At 47.4% G+C, this 22,640-nt stretch overlaps 1 protein-coding gene across 2 annotated transcripts in view; it reads left to right on the top strand.

The window, feature by feature from the left end:
• Positions 1–17,173: 17,173 nt before the first annotated feature.
• Slc7a1 (solute carrier family 7 member 1) overlaps positions 17,174–22,640 on the top strand; it is a 69,614-nt gene continuing 64,147 nt past the window's right edge. Inside the window, exon 1 of one of the 2 annotated variants that reach the window (XM_041677953.1) lies at positions 17,174–17,305. The gene's annotated coding sequence lies outside the window, so the exon portion shown is untranslated. The remainder of the gene's footprint in view (positions 17,306–22,640) is intronic. The other variant, XM_041677954.1, reaches the window with a different exon arrangement.

Raw genomic sequence — 22,640 nt, 5'->3', positions numbered from 1 at the left:
CTTAACAAATCACATAATATATAATCCACAACGCCTTTGCTCTCATTTCATATTCTGAACAACAACAACAAAAAAAAAGGCTCAGGCCAGAGATGCGAGGACATGCCTGAAATCTTCTTTTCCAGGGCACTACTCTTGTCTTGTAGAGAATGCCTGTCTTTGCAGAAGGACAGACGCTAATAACCCAGTGCATCAAGAGGATCTCAGCACTAAACATGGGAAGGATCAAAAGAAGACAGCTCCTTCAGAGGTCTCATCTCTGACTTCAGACGTGTGTAAAACCACGCTCTTGGGAAAGATTTATTAAGCTTTGAGAATCAGCACTCAGAGCAAATACCCTTTTTGAAGAAGCCTGGGTGACATGAAGTCTGAGAGTTGGGTCGTCAGTTTCTCAACATTAGTGTAAGCACTTCAAGCCAGGTGGACATCAGCCAGAAAGAGAGTGATGTGCTGGCAGAATCCAACGCCCTTGGTTTAAAGCCGACTTCCTGGGAGTTAACATCAGACTTTTTTTTCCTCGCCAGGTATGATTAATTCTTGTAATGATTCAGCGTGCTTCTGCCATGGCTTGTCCACATACTTTACTTGCATAATCTTCTGTCAAAACTCTTTAGGTTGAAATGCATAGAGACCAAGGAGTAGAACATTTCTGGAACATTTCCGTTGTTCCCGTGGATTCCAGGACCCGGTTCATTTCCCCATAAATTAGGTGGGTAAAACTTTGAACAAAGCAGGGCAGTTCTGTCCCTCTGGAAAGGTCTTTCCCTTTGGATTGCAGCAGCAGTAGGAAGCAGTGACTGCATTCTACCCTTGCTGTTCTCCATAGCGACAGGTCTCCACCAAATCAGGAAGACTCAGCTCTGGCGTGGATGGAGGCACACTCCACGCTGCACTTTGGAAGATAGTTCATGAGTTGGGCATGTGATTCCTCAGCCAAACGGCGTGGTGTAGGGACAGTGAATATATATATTCTCCAGAAACTCTGCGGTTCTGAGAATGTCAGTTAGTGGTAGATCAACTGCCTAACTTGTGTGGGGTCTTAGGTCTGCTTCCCAGCATTATACGTCCCCTAGCTAAAAGGAAGAGGCAAGGAAGGCAGAGAAGAGGAGAAAGAGGAGGAACAGGGGGAGGAGGAGGAAGGCAGGAGGAGAGGAAGAGGAGTGGAGGAAGAGGGAAAGGAGGAGAGGGGCAGGAGGAAGGGAAGAGAGAAGGAAGGGAGGAGGAGGGGAGGAGGAGGCAGAGACAGTGGTGTGGGTGGTGATGGCTGAGAAATGAAGAGGCCATGAGTTTCCAGGTTGCTGTATTCCTACCTCCAGGATGGAATTTAAGAAAACATTATATATATAATATATAATATAATATATAACATATATATATAATCTTTATTTCTCTCTCTCTCTCTCTCTCTCTCTCTCTCTCTCTGTGTGTGTGTGTGTGTGTGTGTGTGTGAGAGAGAGAGAGAGAGAGAGAGAGAGAGAGAGAGAGAATATGACAGATCGCCTGAGCTGAAGCCACAGGTGGTTTTGAGTGCTGACATGGATGCTGGGAACAGAACTTGGGTCATGAAAATTCAGCAAGTGCTCCTAACTTCTGGGCATCTCTCCAGACCCCTTCAGGAGACATCTCACAGAAGCTAGGACAGAGTATCCTGTGATATTAAAAACAAATCTGTTTGCAGGCACCGAGGCTAATTGTGTTCTCTAGCCTCACCCATGAAAGGTTGGCCACAGGGTGGTTCTGTGGTAGAGCCCATGCTGAACATGTGATGTCCTCAGGTTGGTCCCCTAGCCCAAGAAGAGAAGGGGGAGGAGGAGGACCCAGGTGACTGCGCTGTCCTTTGGGACCCAGGCTACCACTTCAGCCTCTGCTCGAGACGTTTCTGGTTACCCAGAAAACAGAAAAAAATCACACCTGGGTCCCCAAAACACCTACCTGGGCTCTTCTGCTCATATTTCATTGTCCAAAGCAACACATATTGCCACTACGGCAAATCTGTTACGTGGGCAGATATAGGTGCTCACCCAAACAAGGCTAGTGAATATGTGTGGACCTTAAAACCGTCAATAACCATGACTGGATACTTTCATCACTTGGACTCTTTTGAACATCTCTCGACACTTATTTTCCACTTATCTTTAATTTTATAAATGACACACAAATGCACTTTTATTGAAAAATAATCAAACAATAAAAACAAAATGGGCTCTCAAAACACTAAAAAGTGAACTAAAATATGACCTAGCAATGCTGTCACTGGGTCTATAGTCAGAAGCATTGAAAGCAGCACTTGCACACTGTGTTCTCCACAATAGCAAAGGGAGGTTACTGGGAGCCGATGAGGGCAGCAAGGGGAATGGAGTTTTAACAGCCCTAGCTGCTCTGGAACTAGCTCTTGTAGACCAGGCTGGCTTTGAACTCACAGCAATCCACATGCCTCTGCCTCCTGAGTGCTGGCTGGGATTAAAGGCGCGTGCCACCACCACCCGGCCTAGCAGCAAGGGAAATGAAAGGCACTAAAGAAATGACAAAGGCACATACAGATAAAGCTGGGATCATGTGGGCTGTGCTTGCTCTAATGGAGAGCACCCATTATGCAACCTGGAGACTCAGTATGTTTATTAGATACAGCACAGAGCGGGTGGCGCACATGTTAGCTAGTCTCCATGTGAGGTCTCTTTAGGGGCACAGTCTCAGATTGTAAGCATCCAGGGGAGGAAGCTGTGGTTGACAGTCTCTGCGTGCTTTGTCAACATTCATACTTGGACCGACCAGGAAAAGCCTTCCCACTTCCATGGTTTTGAAGAACTGGCGGTCCTTGACATGGCTGTGTTCAGATCAGTAAAACACATTTATTCAACTTCATCACTCCTTGTCCATTGCATCCTCTACTCCCCGTATGGAGAATGCAGCCCAGCATCTAGGTCCACGAGGAAAACGGAGTGTGATGTAAACACTCAATGGATATGCCCCACTCAGCACATTCCGCTCCACGGGGGGGGGGGGGTAAACTACATTACAAAGGCTTTATATTCGTCCTCAGCAGCCGAACGAATCTGTTTGAAGGGGCACTTAGAGAGTCAGGTTATGGATCACAAAATATGATGGCGGCCACCAGGGCTGGACAGGTGGGAAAGAAGGGTTGCTCAATTGCTGCGGAGTTATTGTCTTAGAACCTGGGAAAGATCTGGAGATAGGTTTACAGTGAGGTGAAAATTTTAACTGGGGTGTGCCTGGAAAAAGGAGGACACTGATTATGTTGGTCCTTTGCCACCCATGTGACAAAATCAGGGTTCTGTCTGCTTTCAGAGAGTTCAGGTTTCATTGCCTCTGGGACTGTTGGGGAGGATGAGTGTCATGTGGGGAGCAGAGCACAGCTGCTTGCTCCAGGGAGTCCGAAAGGGGCTGGGGAAGAGCTTATCTACCCAGAGGGACACTCTCAATTGCTACCACCACCTGCTTTCTGGTCTCTAGCACCTCCCAACGATGCCCTTAGGTCACAACTCGGCAGTGGATGACTCTGTTGAACAGCTCAGAGCCCTCCTGGTCTAGACACCTTTGAGTAATCCATTTCATTGTTTGGGGAATACTTAGGATATTTTTGGCCAGATACAATGTTTACATTAAAAATTTTATGGGATTTTCACCCCCCCTTCTACTTTAAAATATATCATCCTGGGGCTGGAAGTGTAGCCCAACATAGAAGCATCTGTGGAGTCCTAGATTCAATCTGCAGAACTCCTCAAAAATACAAATAAGGATTGTCATGACACAACGTTGTCTATGGAAATCTAGAAATGCTTCTTTATAAAATAATTATGTATATGAGCATATGCCTGGGTGTACATATGTGCACCATATGCATGTAGAATGCACCTCACATGCATCCTGGCCTATGGAGGCCGGAAGAGGGTGTCAGATCCACTAGAACTGGAGTTACAGATGGTTGTGAGTCACCATGTGCTGGGAACTGAACCTAGGTCCTCAGCAAGAGGTGAGGTGCTCTTAGCCGCTGAGCTATCTCTCCAGCCCCTAGAAAGCCTTTGTGATGTAGTTTCTCCCTCCCTGTGATATCTATTTTTCTTCCTCTGCTCACTTTCAGATCTTTTTCTTTTGATTCCCTGCAGTTTGACTATTGTGTGTTTTGAGTGTTTCTCTTCCTAATTGTCTTGTTTCCAGTTTGCTGAGCGTCTCCAATCACCCTCGGGAAAGTTTCTGCAGATGTCTTTTCTGCAGAGTGTGCGACTTTTTGGACGGAAGCGAGATTATCTTCCAGCAGCCCCCTGCTCTGGAGGACCGGGACTATGGTTCCTTCCGTGGGCTGATGAGGCCCTTTGGGCAAACCCTTCAAGCATTCACACTTTCCATCTGCATTTCTCCAGGAGGGGAAATCACAGCACTCATCCCATGGGGCTCCAGCGACAGTGAAGTGGGAATGGCGCTCAGCAAGGATTCTGAACATGTGAATCCATGATGAGCACTGTTCCATTTAAAACACTTCCCCAGGAAGTTTCTGTCAGAGTGTACCTCCAGCCGCTGATTCTCCATTGAGGGCCCTAAAGGCTCATTTGTCTTGTTATAGGGCTAAGGGCAAAGTCCCAAAAGATGATGGATGGGTAGGCAGGTGGGTGGGTGGATGGTTGGCTGGCTGCCTGGGTGGGTGGGTGGCTGGCTGGCTGGATGGCTGCCTGGCTGGCTGGATGGCTGCCTTCCTGGATGGATGGATGGATGGATGGATGGATGGATGGATGGACGCCTGGATGTATGGATGGCTGCCTGCCTGGATGGATGGATGGATGGATGGATGGATGGATGGCTGCCTGGATGTATGTATGTATGTATGTATGGATGGATGTATGGATGTATGGATGCCTGTATTAATGGATAGATGGATGGATGGATGGATGGATGGATGAATGGCTGCCTGGATGTATGGATGGATGGATGGTGGGTGTATGTATGGATGTATGGATGCCTGTATTAATGGATAGATGGATGGATGGATGGCTCCCTGGATGGATGGATGGATGGATGGATGGATGGATGCATGCATGCATGGATGGATGGATGGCTGCCTGGATGGATGGATGGTGGATGGATGGATGGATGTTTGGATGCCTGTATTAATGGATAGATGGATGGATGGCTGCCTGGATGGATGGATGCATGGATGGATGGATGGATGGATGGATGGATGGATGGTACTTTTGTTCCTGCTGTACTTAGAAGGGGGAAAATGAGGTAAAGTCCTTCAAATGGGCTACAAGTGGAGAAAATCGGCAAATCTGAGCCAACACAGGTTTGCTAGCCAGTATTGGACAGCTGCATGTCTTTTCCAACTGGTAGGCACAGTGTTGATCCTATTTTCAAGTGTGTACCACACACAATTAAAGGCAGTATTAGCAGCATCAACCCTGTAGGATACTCCACTGCAGCTGTTCCAAAGGTAGCTGATTCCTGCCAGGGGCATGCATCCTTGCTGCCACTCACTGCTCTTATCTGATGGTGTTCTTCTGTGTAGACACACACACACACACACACACACACACACACAATCTTCAGAAGAATGGCAATTGAATTGAACCTAGGATCTTACACATCCTGGGCAACCGTTAACCTGCCAAGCTACGTCCTCAGCCCTGTTTAAAACTTTTAGTTGGGAATAAGATCTCCCCGTGTCAGCCAGGTTTGCCATGAGCTCACATTCTGCCCGCGTGGCTCTCTCAGCCCTGAAATTACAGGAATAGTGCTGAGATTACAGCCAATAGTTTCACACCCAGGAGAGATAAACAAGGTTGCCAAATGACCTCTGTCCTTCCCTTACTTTAAGACACTTGTGTTAGTCAAGGAGGTGCTGGCACCAAGTGAGGCTCCTGGGTGGCTGCCCGAGAGATCATTGGCAGTAAGCGCGTACCAGGCATGCGCAAGATGGAGTCAAGATGTACAGAAAAGAGGTAGTGATGACGTCTGTGAGTTTCAGTAAGGAGCCTGCAGGTCAGCGGAGAGGAAGGACAAGAGTCTACAAGCTCTCCACGGGAGAACAAGACCATGCTGGTGTTGAGAAGCTGCCACAGTTAACAGCCAGCCGATTGCTGCTTTTGTGGCAATGCATCTCAAATACGGGAAGAAATTTTTTGGTGCAGACTTTCAGGCAACACCACAAACATGCTTTCGGTCACAATAACCTAAGCCAAGGTCTCTGACCCTCTCTCTATCCCCCAACTTTTAAAAATTCTGCCTGTAGTTAATTGCCCTGGTAACAGCACCCAATCCTTGCTGTTTCATTTATAAACTTAAAAAAGGAAACCTAAGATTTATTTTCTTCTTCTTCTTCCTCTTCTTCTTCCTCTTCCTCTTCCTCTTCCTCTTCCTCTTCCTCTTCCTCTTCTTCTTCTTCTTCTTCTTCTTCTTCTTCTTCTTCTTCTCCTTCTCTTGTTCTTCCTCTTCCTCTTCTTCTAATAGTTGTTTGTATATGTTAGGTCTTAGGCAGCCCAAATATTCAGAAATGAGCTCAAAAGCCAGCATTCCTCAGGAACTGGTAAAACTGGTTCTTATCTGCCAAAAGGAGTCATTTCCCTTCCTTCTGGCAGGAGGGACAGATGGCTCCCGTGACATATACCTGTGGCTGCATATTAAAGCCCACACGGGCCCCCAGGCCCCCTCCATCCCACACACAGGCACTAATTACACATTCCAAAGTCCACATTGGCCTCTCCAGGCTTCCGTCCTCCCAGAAACCCATTTCCCCTTGCTCCCTCTCCTCACTATTTTCTTTCTATTGCTTGTCACAATTCTCTCTTCTTTTGCTAGTCTCCCTTCTCTTGCAGATAGTCCTAGTCATGCCCAGTCTGCTTTCTTTTCCTCTCTGCTTTGGACTCTTCCAGATGCCTCTGGATATACTTGCTCTTCTTTTTATTCCTACAATAAAAGCCTCCCTTCTTCGCTGTACCACTGAACAGTCATGATGGCAGTTTCTTTTCTGCGCCCCTTGCATACAGTAGGTACATGGGGATGTTATGACGGGCAGTATACACACTTGCAAACATGGCTGTGCACATGTGTAGGGGTCATATGCACATGTGTATATCTACATGGAGGCCAGGGGGTCAGTGTTAGAGGTTTTCCTTGATAGCTCTCTGCCTTTAGTGTAGTAAACAAGTTTTGAAAAACACATTTATTTGGTGTGTGCGTGTGCGTATGTGTATATGCATGTGTGCCTGCCATAGTGCACATGTGGAATTCAGAGGAAACCTGTGGGAGTCCTTCTGTCCTTCTGCCATGTGAATGCTGGGGACTGACCCCGGGTCGTGAAGCTTGCCAACAACTGCCCTTACCCACCGGGCCGTATGTCAGGCCCTCCTCACATTATCCTGTTGAGACAGGGTCTCTCAGTGAATTCATCTAGTCTGCCCTACCAATGAGCATCAGGGACCTGCCTATTTCTGTCTGGCACACGGGCCCTGGAGTTCTGGGTATGTGTTACCTTGTTCAGGTTTCGGTTTTTAATGTGGATTATGAGGATCTAATTCAGATCGCAAGCTCGCCTGGCAGGCACTTTACTGAGCCATCGCCCCTGTCCTCAATGGAATAGAGAAAGTCAGACTGACACTTCCCAAAGGAAGAACCAACCACAAATACCAATTTGCATGTTTGGTCTTTGTGGTGGCAAAATAATTCTACCCAGAACTTCCTCTTTGGTTCCAGGACCTCTTCTTTTGGTCCCTGGCACTTTGGGACTTTCTCCTCACATAGACACAGCTGAATCAAAGAACCACACATAGCCAGACCTGCAACCAGCACACGAGTGGCCTCAAGGAACCTCAGTCAGAAAGTCTGGCCTCTCTTACAGGGAAGGAGCTTGTGTTTTGCCTGAAGATGATGCAGCCACCAAAAGGAAAGCTTTGAGTGTCTGAGCTGAGACTATCGGGGTCCTCATAAAAACCCAAGAAGACACCCAACACAAGTTCAGTCGACTTCTGTCCACTGTGCAAAATAAGCTTGGGACATGCACTTTTCCCACATTGCCAAGGTCTTAGGAGCTGGCCAGAGACTAAGGTCAAGGCCAAAGGAAGGCCAGGACTCAGGACTGTGGCTCTGGCTGCAGCTCTGTCCCAGGCTTCTAACGGCTCACACTCCAACAGGAATAGCAGTTTCCATCTTCCAGAGTGAGGACAGGGCTGTGTGAGCCTGGATGGGTCATTAGGCCGGTGCCATCCTTGTGTTGTGTGTTCAGATAACTGTGAGGCAATAAAAATGTGAATTCTGCCCAGTCAGCTGGGTAGACCCTCAGGGTCAACAAGCTGTTCTGAACAACTAACTGATAACCGCGTCCAGAGAGAACTCATCCAGGAAATGGAGTCAAGAATAAAATAATCCGCTTGAAACCCATACGGTGGTGATTCCCGCTTGTGTGTCCATGAGTTGCCTTGCCTGGCAGGAGCATTTAGAGTGTTCAGCTGACCTCACCTAGGGTGTGGTGGCACTAAAGACAAGGGCATTTTCTGAGAAGGAACTCAGCACACTTGGAGGATTCAAGTCTTCAAGTCTGGGTCAAGGCCGGTGTTGATGGGGAAGGAGGGATCATTTGAGAGCCAGCTCTGTAGCTCACGTGGAGTCCCTTCGTCTTGTCCCCTTGAGAGAGAAGACAAGGCAAAAAGAGGAGAAAACATGACAAGTGTCTGGAGTGGTGAGAGCCCAATGCAGCAGAGTATAACGCTGAGTGACAGGCATTAGCTCCTTTGCTGCACATAGGCAACACTGCCCAGGACAGGAAATAGCTGGAGAGATCACAGAAGCTGGGTAGGGTGATGTCTATTCTTGGTTGTCAACTTGTCAACATCTGGAACTAAAACTCAAAAATGGAGGACATGCCTGTGAGAAGTTTTTGCTTAATTTGAAGCAGGGAGAGCCACTCCTAATCCGGATCTCTGAGGCAGGAAGACACACCTTTAATCCACATCTTTGATTCAGATCTAATTTGAGCCATGCCTTCTGTTGGAGGTCTCTATAAGGGCATGGAAGAAGGAAGCTTTTGCTCTTCGCTTGCTTGCCCCTTGCTTTGGCATCAGTTCCATCTCTTCACTGGCATTGGGACCTACTTCTTCAGGATTCCAGTGTCTACTGAAGACCTGCTGAGACATCTATCCTCGTGGAATGAGCAACGACAGGATTCTTGAACTCTCCATTCATTGCCAGCCAATATTGGATTAGCTGGGCTGCAACTTGTAAACCATTATCATAAATCTTCTTTCTATATATGTATAGAAGGATTCGTTCTGTAAGTTCTGTTACTCTAGAAACCCAACGGATACAGTGGCCATGCTTTGAGTTCTAAGCGGCCATTTGTAGGTGGTTGTGGTGGTTTGCTCGTCGGGATGGGACTAGCTTTCTGTGTACAGTGAAATGCTAGCTACAAAGGCTACCACCCCATAGCTGTTTCCACACTGCACACTGGCTGCTAAAGGATAAAAGAATTACTGGCAGTTAACTGGTATTTCCTTGTATCCGCAAAGTATACGTTAGGAGAAAGTTTTTTTTTATGACAGCGATAATAATAAATGGCAACTTTTATAGGCTTATTATTATTCTGTCCAGGCAATGCACAGGCGCCAGCAACCTTTACCTCCGTCCTGCCAGCAGCTCATCATTAGTTGTCGCATGCATATTTTAGATGAGGCAGCTAAGGCTGAGAGGGGCTGGTTACTTCCTGCAAGCCGTACTCTGGGCCTGGCTTTGCCATCTATGCTCTTAGCCACGCCACAGCATGGTACTGTGTCCTGCTTGTCTACACTTGTAGCAGGGGCGTTTGATGTAAGGTACAAAGGCAGGGACCTCATTCCAAGGCTGAGACATGAGACCAGCATTAATGCTGGAATGGGTTTTTTAGTATTGGACACAAACTGTGTAGAAACCTGCCGCATTTTTGCCTAAAGGTTATGGAGGTGAACCAGGTGTGGTCCACACGCATCCTTAATCCCAGACCTGGGAGGCAGAGATGGTAGAAGGCTGAGTTTGGAGTTAGCCTGAGGTGCTTAGTAGAAGTCTTCCAGAAAGAGAAAGTGGGGGGGGGATTGATTTGTTTCACCAAGTAGACATTTCTAGAATTTTAAAAAGAATTGAAATATTTATTTTATTTTGTACTACAGTGTAAGCGGACTTAAATAGAATTTTTTGTCATGGTGTGTGTGTGTGTGTGTGTGTGTGTGTGTACATGTGTGTGCGCGCGCGTGCATGCATGATAAGCATGTGTGTGAGGGCACAAATGTGGCGGTCAGAGAACGACTTTGGGGAGGGGGTTTCTTCCTTCCACTGTGAGAAACGAGCAGTAGCGATCAAACTCAGATCATGAGGCTTCGTACTTACCCTTGAACTCTCTCTCAGCTCGAGAGTTAAAATCCTTAATGCTTTGTCTGTCTTCATGCAGCATTGTGGCTGGCACACTTTCTAGAGAGCCAAAGAAGGGAATGGCTTCTGTCAAGCCAACTGCCCTCAGAAATTAAGTGTCCCTGCAAAGGGATTCGAGTTGGTGAGTCACCCCCAGGTGCCAGATAGAAGGCTAGTAAGGGCCACTGCACCTTCCCTGGCTCATGAGGCAGGTGTTTGTCAGTGGGGACAGAGATGGAGGCCTGGGTCCTGATCCCCTGCCTTCTGGCAAGGGAGAGGACAGATACCGCAAAGAGGGTGGGTCAGAGCTCATGCTGTTGACCTGGCTTCGTACACACTATCATCAGTAGGGTCAAATGGGAAAACGGTTGTCTTCCTTTATGGCTTAAGTAACTTGACCGAGGTCTGCCATTTGATTAGTACTGACGTCCAGTTTCACACCCACGCCTGCTCGATGCCAAACATTCCATTTCCCCCACTCTGCAGTGTACAGGAGGCAGCAGACTCTGGGCTGATAGCATTGTGCTCCTGTCTGTACAGAGCCGAGCGGTGCTTGGCTTGGCAGCACATCTACCTAGTAAGAAATGATCCAGACCAGGGGTGGTGGGGAACTTCTCCGTGGCTCCCCCTTCTTTCCTTTTGGATATGTGGGCCGAGAAGGGGAACAACGACTGTAGGAAATACCCCAAAGGCACAAATTGATTTAAAACAAAAGTGAATGGAGCCAGGGGGTGGTGGCGCAGGTCTTTAATCCCAGTACTTGAGAGGTAGAGACAGGAGGATCTCTGTGAGTTCAAAGCCAGCCTGGTCTACAGAGTGAGTTCTAGGATGGCCAAGGCTACACAGTGAGACCCTGAATAAAAAAACCAACAGATAAAAAAAGAAAGGAAAGGAAAAAGTGTTAGATAGGATAGAGTGGTGTTCAATATGGGGGCGTGACTGTCTCTGTGACCTATGACTTTGGTGGTATGGGCTCGGCCAGACTATGAAGCCGTGTTAAGCCCCAAGAGGTGCTGCTCATGTCTACTTTGGCTTTGACTGTCCACCCTCCTCTTAAACATGACTTCTACCATGTTAGCTTCCTTGGGCTATCATGACAAACCCCACAGAATGGGAGTGAACATACCGATATCACCGATGACCTCAGGGTTCTAGAGTCCGAGAGTTCAAGGCCAAAGGGTCTGTGGGGTTGCTTTCTTTGGGGTCTTCTCTCATTGACTCCAAGACAGCTGCCTTCTGCTCTCTCACAAGGGAGGGAGGCCCCCTCCCTGCCTCCACTTTCCTTCATTTCCAAATCTCTCCTACGGACACCAGTAAGATTTCTTAGTTCTTTTCATAATGGCTGTCTTTATCTCACTCAATATTTTAGAATGTGTTCCTATGTTGCTTAAGGATTTCCCCCCTCCATTTTAAATTTTGCATATGTGTTTGTGTGTCCATGTGTGAGTGTGTGCACATGGGAGTTGGGCTCATTGGAGCTGGAGTTCCAGGCAGTCAGGGAGCCACCTGACACGGATGCTGAGAATGAACTGGGGTCTTCTTGCAGCTGCTTGCTCTTAGCGCGGGAGCCAGCCCTCCAGTGAGTGACTTGTTTGTGCAGACAGATTTTTCTTTGGGTCACCAGCTCACAAAAAAGAAAGATGCAGAGACTTATTGTTAATGATGATAACTCAGCCTTAGGCTAGGCTTGTTCCTAACTAGTTCTTATACTTTAAATTAACCCATATCTTTTCCTCTTCATTCTTTTACATGGTTTGCTTACCTTCATCCTGTACTACCTGTCCTGTTTCCTCTCTGTCTCCCTGGCCACTCTTAGTCTAGAGGTCCCTGCTAAACCTCCTGCCTAGCTATTGGCCATTTAGCTTTTTATTAAACCAAACGCAGTGACACATCACACAGTGTAAAGGAATATTCCACAACATGTTTATTTCCTGTTTTTCGTTTTTCTCCCCCTTGAGACAGGGTCTCACTGTGTAGTCCTGACTAGTCCCAAACTCACTAAGAGCCTCCAGTCCCCCACCTCCCAACTGCTGGGATGAAAGGTGTGTGTCACCAGGCCGAGGTTTAAATGTCAGTAGACATATAGCATCCCTGTGTTTAGGAACATGTGTTGGACATGAAAGTCTTCCAGTCACTGGGAAATGACCTTCCTATCAGAACAGGGCTAAGCTGAGAGGGGGAGCCGGGACTCTTCTTCAGTGATGACTTGGGCCAGGGTTCAGGTTATAAATTACCTGCAATCAAAGCTAGATACTGACTGATCTTGCAAACCAACCCTTGTTGCCTAGGGCGCTATTTGAAAAATACGCTGTTAAAGAGAAACAAACAAACAAACAAAAAAACATAACAAAAGGTGCATGGAAGAAGGCAGGAGGAGCTCCCTCCTTGTGCTGACTTCAGTGTGCTTGCGATGGATTACTGACAGGCATGTCAGAGGGAGTCACCATCTTCTCAGAGCTCGGGGCTCTGGTTAGCTGGTGCTCATAGTCATAAGAAGCCTCAGTACTGGACCCCAGGTTTAACTCTCTTTCCTGACAAACTGAAGAGACATCAGGAATTAGATGACGGCTCAGAACACATTCCTGCTCTCTTCAAAACAAGAATGCTGGACGTTGACACTTGAATTGAGGAGACAGATAGCCTGGTGCTGTGCCCCAGGCCTTTAATCCCAGAACTCTGAGGCAGAAGGATCTCTATGAGTTTCAGGCCAGCCTGGTCTACAGAGTGAGTTCCAGGACAGTCAAAGCAACACACTAAGACCCTGTGTCAACCCCACGATCCTAAAAATATTAAGAATCACATGTGAATATTCTGAGACATATGGTATGCAGGGGGCTAATTGTTGTACACCACCACCACCCTACTAAAAGTAATTGAAGGTCTGAAAGGATCTGGGGTGGTATGGATTTGAGGGGCAAGGAAGAAGTTGACAGAAAACCTAATATTTTGATACAACTCTGATTTTCAAGAAGGTTTATTGAGTTTATTGTAAATTTTCAGTGTAAAGAGTTGAGAGTAGGCACACAAAAGAATTAGAACTCAGGGTTAGAGAAATGACTTGGGGAAGCTCAGACTGCTTCTATAGAGGAACTGGGCTCAGTTCCCAGCACCTAAATCCAGGGGATCCATCGCCCTCTCCTGGACCCCACCAGTACTGCTTGCATGTGGAGTACATACATAAACACAGGTACTCACTCCTACAGAAAAATAAATAAATCTTTAAAAAAAAATCTATGAAAAAGAATTAAGGCTCTCACCAGGAGGTGGTGGCGCACGCCTTTAATCCCAGCACTTGGGAGGCAGAGGCAGGCGGATCTCTGTGAGTTCGAGACCAGCCTGGTCTACAAGAGCTAGATCCAGGACAGGCTCCAAAGCTACAAAGAAACCTCGTCTCAAAAAACCAAAAAAAAAAAAAAATTAAGACATTAAGACTCTCTCTAGGCGTAGCATATTTGAAGTGTTTTCATCTTGGCTATACACAGTATTTATGTACACATAAACATGTATATGTGGGTATATACATGAACATGTCCACACACAGTCATGTGTGGCACAAGGGTACTTGGACTTCATATATAATACTATTCCTCAGGGCTATATTACCTGGTGAGGCTGTGTTAGTGGGTTCACTCTGTGATGTCTTGTACAACGACAGCCAAAGAACACCTTTCTTAGAACATACTGACTTCGTATAGAAAGTTGGAGGTACAGTGCAGTTAAAACATTGTGCTGTTTTATAGTCTGAGCGCTTCCATATAGTTAAGAAACCTTTGGGAGCTTTATTTTCTATGGCCACATAGTATTGAATCTTAGGAATGCTTCAGGCTGCTTTTAACCACTGTTTTTTACATGCTATGGCATTTCTCCTTTTGCTGTGACAATTTAAACACACACAGTCTCACATAAACCTCTCTGAGCAGCTCTCATCATTTCTGCATATCTGTATTTTCTTCCACGGATTGTGAGTGGAGCCCTTCCTCTTGAGAGATGGCACGTTGCTGTTGTGGAGAGAAACCGTCCTTTACCATAGCTCAGACATGCTGGCAGCCCTTTCAAAAGTCACTAAAGGAATTTGGTGGAAAAACAGCATCTCCTGGGTGACCTGGACCACAGGTGAGTTTACCTGCTTCAAACTGATCCTTTTTCTTTTTCTGCCCTGAAGTCCCTTTGTCTTAGTCACTATCCTGTTGCTGTGAAGAGACTCCATGACCACGGCAACTCATATAAGGAAATATTCCATTGGCGGAGGCTTACAGTTCAGAGGGTCAGTCCATTATCATCATGGTGGGAGACATGGAGGTGCGCAGACAGACATGGTGCTGGAGAAGGAGCCAAGAGTTCTGCATCGAGATCAGCAGGCAACAAGAGAGAGTGAACCACTCTGCCTGGCTTGAGCTTCTGAAGCCCCAAAGCCCACCCTAAGTGACACACTTCCTCCAACAAGGCCACTCCTCCTAATAGTGCCAACGGGGGCGGGGGCATTTTCATTCAAACCACCACACACACCATCGCGGGTCCTGTCATTGAGGGCTTCCTCATGTTGGTCTGAAGGTCATCTTCCTAATGGAATCATTGAACTGAGCCCTGTGCTAAAAATCTCTCAGGTGGATGGAATCTAGGTTGGTTTTTATGTGGAATATTTGTAAAGTTTTCAAGCCCAAAAACAAAACAAAAAAGAAAAAGAAAAGAAAAAAAAAGATCAGGGGCTGGAGAGATAGCTCATTGGCTAAGAGCGGCAGTAGCTGCTCCTCTTGGGCTCTCTTCCCAGTACCTGCAAAGAAGCCCATGATTGCCTATAACTCCAGTTCCAGGGGGCCTGAAGCTGTCTTCTAACCTCCAGGGTTGCCTGGCGAAGCTGGCTTTACAGACAGAAAGGAATTAAAGCCCGCAGAATTCAATTTGCCTGCATACTAGAGGTGGGAGAAGGAGCACCAGGAAAGTAACTGGTTATCGGGGCTTCAGCTTGCTCTTTTTGCTAACGGGTTTAAGCAAAGGGAACTCTCTATTTTGACAGGCTAAACTGGCTATCCCTAATTCCTTGAAAAGTCAGTTTAGTTCAGTTTGGTGATGTGGGATTTTTATTGCGAGTGGCTCCATTTTGATATTCAGCTTGCTCTGTGGAAGTCTAGTGCACTAACTTAGTCCTAAACAAGTACTGACAATAATTTTTAAGAGGACACAAATTTTTATAAGTAGTAATGAAATAATTCGTGGAGGACACACAGTAGATGAAGTGATCAAATTCAGAGTCTTCCGATGTTGAAGGCAAAGCTGGCGGGCTCTGATAGGTGAGAGGCTTTCCCTCTGAGGATGGGACACCCTTCACAGAGAGGTCAGATGGTAAAGGTTTCTTTCCAAAGAGTCAGGAGACCTCCTTACAAGATTGGTATATCATCACTTACATGATTGATACTTCATTTGGCTGTTTTAAAACAACACATGTGGGCTGGAGAGATGGCTCAGTGGTTAAGAGCATTGCCTGTTCTTCCAAAGGTCCTGAGTTCAATTCCCAGCAACCACATGGTGGCTCACAACCATCTGTAATGAGGTCTGGTGCCCTCTTCTGGCCGGCAGACATACACACAGACAGAATATTGTATGCATAATAAATAAATATTTAAAAAAAAAACAACGCATGCTTGGTGCCTTATTATAATCCCAAACACTGTTCTAAATGCTTTTACGCTATCGACCTCCTTCGATGTGTTCATTAAAGCTTTCTGCTGGGCAGTATACATTAATAAATCGTTAATTCCACAGGAATATCACATCTGTGACTGACGATGACCCACATTACTGATAAAGGACACTTGATTTTTTTTTTTTTTTTTTTTGGTTTTTCAAGACAGGGTTTCTCTGCGGCTTTGGAGCCTGTCCTGGAACTAGCTCTTGTAGACCAGGCTGGTCTCGAACTCACAGAGATCCGCCTGCCTCTGCCTCCCAAGTGCTGGGATTAAAGGCGTGCGCCACCACCGCCCGGCGATAAAGGACACTTGAGAACACGTACATATCCATTTTTTTTCTACGAAGACTGTGGGGTCATGAAGATGTTAATATCTCTTTACTTCTCCCATGTCCCGTGATTATTGGGCCTTTATAGATGTAGCGCCCCTCCTTTTTTTTAAAAAAAAAAAAAAAACCTCATTTTTTGTGTATTGGAATTTTGTCTGCCTATGTCAGTGTTCCGCATGCGTGAGTTACAGACAGTTGTGAGCCACCATGTGGGTGCTGAGAATTGAACTGAAAGAGTAGTCAGTGCTCTTCAGCCCCAAAGATTGTAATTCTTGCTTTTGGAGCAGAGATCAGAAAGAATCCCAGAGATGAAGACTGATTTGGGGTAATAAACTTGGGGTGAGTCCCTCCGGAGTGAGCTGGCTCCATTGGCCCATTAGCCTAGGGAGGAAGTACTGTATCAAAGGGAGGCTAGCGGGCTTTGGGGCCCTCCCTGACAGGGGCGAGGCTAAGGCGTTAGCTAGGACACTGCCATAAAGAAGTCCAACGACAAATGAAGATTTACAACCAAGTCCTAAAATTTCTTTAAAGTATGTCTCATGTCTCACATCGTTTGAAGCAGGAACCCTGGTAAGGTTAGCTGTCAGTGGCTCCCCAGGCGGGGGCTGGCACGGCTCAGCCTGTGTCACCCACCAGCTCTGACCAAACCACCGTTGTAGCTGCTGGCGACCAAGGGCGAGCGCCGGGGAAAGCCCGTGTCCCCGCCCACAGGGGCGCGGCCGCGCAGCACACTCATTGGTGCTCGGGAAGGTGACGCGCATCACTGGCCGTGGCCGCGGGGCCCGCGGAGGGCGGCGCGCGGCTGATGAAACCGGCTCGGATCCCTCCCGCGCGCGCCATCCCCTCCGCCAGCAGGTGTGAGCGCTTCTTTACCCCCGGTTCCTACCCAGCTCAGCATCCCGTCGCCTCCTAGGTGAGTACGCGATCCCGGTGAATGTCCAGGGAGCTCTAAAAGCCTGTGTCACCTCTCTCTGTGCGTGGGAACCCAGGGCCTCGCTTGGCCGCTCAGACAGGGCGAGGATTCTTCTTAACCTCCCCATCTCCGGGGATGCTGAGTGGGGCGGGCACCCGTATTCCGGTCGCCTCCTCCGAGTCCATCTTGGTCCTTTACAGGCGCGGCGTGGTGTATGATGCAACAGCGGGAGGGAGTGGGCAGAGCGACCCAGGTAGTCCGGCCACGCGTGGTCGTGCGAAGGCTCCACGTGGGCGCGGGAACTCGTCCACGCTGGCCGCCCCGGGTGACATCCGGAGCCGCCGCTGCCTGGGAGATCTTCCCTTACATGGCGCGGTGCGCGGCACCCCGCCCCGCCACGCGGTCCGGGGCAGTGTCGTCAGCCGAGCCGCGCGCAGGGTGGACTCCATCAGGTCCCCCAAACAGGTCCCCTGTAACCGGAGACCTGAGATTCCCGCTCTCCAGGTCGCTTCCGTAGTCCTCAGAGGTCGCTTTGGAGGGACTCCTTCTCGGGTGGATTTTCCTTGTGACCTGATTCGGCCTGCACAGACTGTTCTTCCAGATGGTGTGGAGTGGGAGGAAGTTCTTCCGGCTCCATAGACAACCTGTGCTAAGCGTGTTCCTTTCTGCGTAGGGGAAGACTTCCTGGGCACTGACAGGTCACCCGCCACGCGTGTCCGCAGAGCAACCTGGTGCCAGTGTCGCTCGCCCCAGTCCACGTCCTGGTGTGTTGAGATAGCCAGACATGTGCCGTCAGGAAAACAAAACAAACCAAAAAACTACATTTCCCAGCACCCACGGTTATACTCTCACGTGCTGGAGGACACGGCTGGGATTTCAAACATAGATGTATTTTTCCTAAAGGCAAATAAAGTTTCCCTAGAACTCCGAATATTATCTCTGGCTGAATATCCTCTCTGTGATGGATTCAGTTTGTAATTTACTTGGGATTTTCTTATCATTTCTTGCCCTTTACGTGTGGTTGAGATAATAGGAAACCACCCTGGTATTTTTAGTTGGTCTCAATGGAAATCATTATTTTTATATGAGCACGCCCTTCTGTCACTAAAACAAAAGGGTTTAAGTCATGTGACCCAAATAGAAATTTAGGGGGAAGGCCAACCCTTGGATAGAAACAGCTTTGAAAAGTTTAGCGTTTTGAGATCATGTTTTATCTAAGGGTGAAATTTAGAGGGTATAGAAGAGGGCTTGAATAAACAAAGAGTTGAGAAGAGAACAGAGATACCTCAGAGACTGGGGCTGAGTCTCACAGCCACAGGACTTGGCCCATAATTACCGGGCCTTATGTATATCTGTATGTATGTATGTATTTAAGGTGTGAAGACCACATGGTTCCGTTAGGGATTTCTCTTCTAAGATACAAGGTCATCATATTTGGTAGATCCATCCCCCCACCCCCACCCCCACCTTGTTCTGTACCCTACCCCCATACCCTTCATGTTGGTCAGACTGGCCTCAAACTTGCTACTTAGCAAAAGATGACCTTGAGCTTCTGATCCTCTTGCCTCCCTCTGCCTCCCAAATACTGGGGTTACAGCCCTGCACCCGGGATCCAACCCAGGGTGTCCTGCATCCTAGGCAAACACTTTACCAACTGAGATACACCCTCCAGCTCAGACATTACTGAAAAGCTTTCAATCATTTTCATGTATTTGTCTCGTGTGTGTCTGTGATATGTGTAGGGGTGCGCGCGTGCCACTGTGCACATGTAGAGGCCCGTTCTCTTGTACCTTTATGTGGGTTTTGGGGATCGAACGCGGGTTGCAGGCTTGCATAGCAGACACATTGCAAGCCGGGTTATTGTGTAGGCCCCAGATGACATTTTTAATGTCATTAGTGCATTGGTTGGTGTTTAAGTCTCTTTTCTTTTTACTAAGCCCAATTAAAACAGGTACCTGTAAGGTGAATGGAAGCCTTCTTCCTTGCTGGCCATGGAGTTAGAGGTGTTTATTAGTCCTCGGAGAGGTGTAAGCGGAAGTCCTTGTTAGGGACTTGTCCGGTAGCCCTGGGGAAAGCTAGACTTCTGTGCCACGTCCCTCACAGGCATCAGCTGTGTCTCATCCTTTCACCTGGTTCTTAGCCAACACTCGAGGCAGGACCTGTAGGACCTTAGTTCAGTGGCTCTCCACCTTCCCAGCGCTGCAACCCTTTAATACAGTTCCTCATGTGCTGACCCTCAACTATGAAATTATTTTGTTGCTATTTCATAACTGTAATTTTGCTGTCATAACGATTCATAAATCCTAAATGTAATATACAGGATATTTGACACGTGACAGGATTCTTTGACCCGAGGGGTTGAAACCTATAGGTTGAGAACCACTGCCCTAGTCCTTTTTGTTTTGTTTTTCCATAATTGGTCCTTTCAGGCTGGGGAGGTATGGGAGGGTGGTATATGTGCTTGGGATCAATACCTGGCCTCCAACATCCTAAACATATGCTAGCTACTCTGTCACCGAGTTGCACCCCCAGGCCTACTGCCTGGATATATTTTAACAGGAGATTGACTAGTGCTTCTGGGTGAGGAGAGAGCAAGATGATGGGACAGGTAGTGTGCTGGGTGGAGGATGGACATTTACATAGTGTGTGTCCATGTGAATTTATGTCACATGTTTGTGGGTGCCCATAGAAGTCAGAGAGAGTGTTGGATTCCTTGGGGCTGGAGTTACAGTCTATTGTCAGATGTCTGAGTTATAGACTATTGTCAGATGTCTGAGGCGGGTGCTGGCTGTGAACCTGGGTCCTCTAGAAGAGCAACAAGCTCTTGTAAATGCTGAGCCATCTCTCTGGCCCTGGAAATTAGGACTTTGGAAAAATCACAGAATAAATTGGCTATTTTATTTTGTCTGATTTAGTCCTTCAAACTCTTTCCGTATAGAGACCAAGGTGGCCTCAAACATGAGGTCCTGCTGGCTCAGCCTCCAGAATATTGGGATTATAGATATACACTACCATGGCTGTCACTGCAAATAACCTTTTAAAAATTCCTTGATTATTTAGAGATGAGGTCTTACTGTTTTGCTCTCAGCCAGCCAGGAACTCACTATCTAGGCCAGGCTTCCCTGGGATTCACAGAGATTCGCTTACCTCTGCCTCCTGGGTGCTAGCGTTCAAGGTATGCATGTTTACTTTTTTAAATTTATATGTATATATGTGTACCTGCTTCTCTGTATGCGCACCATGCGTGTTCATTGTCCTCAGAGGCCAGAAGAGAATGTCTGATCCCTTGGAACTGGAGTTACAGGTGCCTGTGAGCCTCCATGTGGGTGCTGGGAACCAAACTCTGGTCCTCCATCAGAGCAGCAAGTGTTCTTAACCACTGAACCATCTCTCCAAATAACTTTGGGTACCCTCACTACTAAGGGATAGGTTTGTACTGATGGAGCCTCTGGGGACAATCCACCCCAAAGCTAGGGTCTCTTGTAGTTTTGTCTGCTGTGCATCAGCTCCTTTGGCACACTCGCTCCTCCAGGTGTTAGTGTGGTGTTGCGATTGCCCTGTGGGAACCCTCTGAACTTAGAATTCCATCTCTCTCTCTCTCTCTGACTCTCTCTCTCTCTCTCTCTCTCTCTCTCTCTCTCTCTCTCTCTCTCTCTCTCTCTATCTGTTGGTATGACTGCTCTGTCTGCATATACCCCTGCATGCCAGAAGAGGGCATCAGATCCCATTATAGATGGTTGTGAGCCACCACGTGGTTGATAGAAATTGAACTCAGGACCTCTGGAAGAGCAGCCAGTGTAGTGCTCTTTTTTTGTTTTTTTGTTTGTTTTTTCGTTTTTCGAGACAGTGTTTCTCTGTAGCTTTAAAGCCTGTCCTGGAACTAGCTCTTGTACGCCAGGCTGGCCTCGAACTCACAGAGATCCGCCCTCCTCTGCCTCCTGAGTGCTGGGATTAAAGGTGTGCACCACCACTGCCTGGCCAGTGTTGTGCTCTTAACTGCTGAACCCTCTCTCCAGTCCCACAAAGCCTCTTTGTGCTATAGCTGATCTTAGATAAAGACCCGGTTTCTAAACTGTGGGGTCAAAGGAGATGCTCCACCCTTTCCCTAAGAAAGGGCTGAATCCCAGAGTGGGCTTATATCAGACTGATGCCTCTTCTAAGGTCCTTCCTTGTAGCCAAGTGTACAAATGCTTTTCCATAGTTCATTCATAATAATTGGCTGAGGCTAGAGATGACTCAGAGGATAAGAACACTAGCTGCTCTTCCAGAGTTCCTGAGTTCAATGCTCAACAACCACATGGTGGCTCACAACCATCTATAGTGAGATCTGGTGCCCTCTTCTGGCCTGCAGACATACATGCAGGCAGACCATTGCATATATAATAAATAAATATTTTGAAAAAGTAACTGGCTATAGGTAACTTGTTTGTTTTTTAAGACAGGATCTCAGTAAGTTGCCTAGTGTATTAGTTACTTTTCAGCCGCTACGACAAAACACAGTGAACAAGGCAGCTGATAGGAGGAAAGGTCTCTATGGGTTCACAGGTTCTGGAGGGAAGAGTCCATAGTGGCCGGAAAGCAAGGCAGCAAGTAACGTGGTGGCTGCAGTGGGATGCTGAGGGCTCCTGGAATTCTCTGTGAGCATAAGTGGGGTGAACTAGGAAAGGCATGAGACTTTGAAACTTCAAAGCCAGCTCCCAGTGATATACTTCCCCCAGCAAGGCCATACTTCCTAGACCTCCCCAAATAGCGCCACCACCTGGGAACCATGTGTTCAAATACGTGAGCCTTTTGGAAATATTCCCATTCAAGCCACTACACCCTGGCTGGTCCCTGAACTCCTGGGCTCATACAGTCCTCTGCTTTAGTCTCCTGAGCAGCTAGAACTACGAAGCACTGACTTCTTAGTTGTCTTTTTTTGGACTCCTTCCAGGAGAGTAGTGATTTAAATGAGATGGTCCAAGTCATCTTAATCCAGAGTCTGGCTTGCATCAAGCCTAGCTGTTTGATTCTGTTCACTTTTCTTGAGATTGTACCCTAAATTAAGGATATTGGGAGGCATCTGGGCCTCAGAGACACCAGCTAACAAGTTCTCCATGCTATGCGGTCCTGGATTTGTGCTTTTGGCTTCAACTGCCAGGATTTTCTTTGAGGCTGATTCTGGACCCAGGTACAACCATATAGGCTACAGGTTCTCTTAGGCCTCAGGATCCATTCTTGGGCTGGGTTTGTCCCAGGATCTCTGGGATGCTCCTTAGCATTTCCTGTTGGGAGGGTGTGGGATGGAGCTTAGCCGGACACAGTGGCTGCTATTGGTCATAATCCCCATTGCTCT

This window comes from Microtus oregoni, unplaced genomic scaffold, assembly GCF_018167655.1.
Source record: "Microtus oregoni isolate MIOR12 unplaced genomic scaffold, Mior012 000029F_ref0000214, whole genome shotgun sequence".
NCBI classification, from domain to species: Eukaryota; Metazoa; Chordata; class Mammalia; order Rodentia; family Cricetidae; genus Microtus; species Microtus oregoni.
The sequence above is the reverse complement of the archived record's forward strand: the minus strand, read 5'-3'. Positions and strand labels throughout refer to the sequence as shown.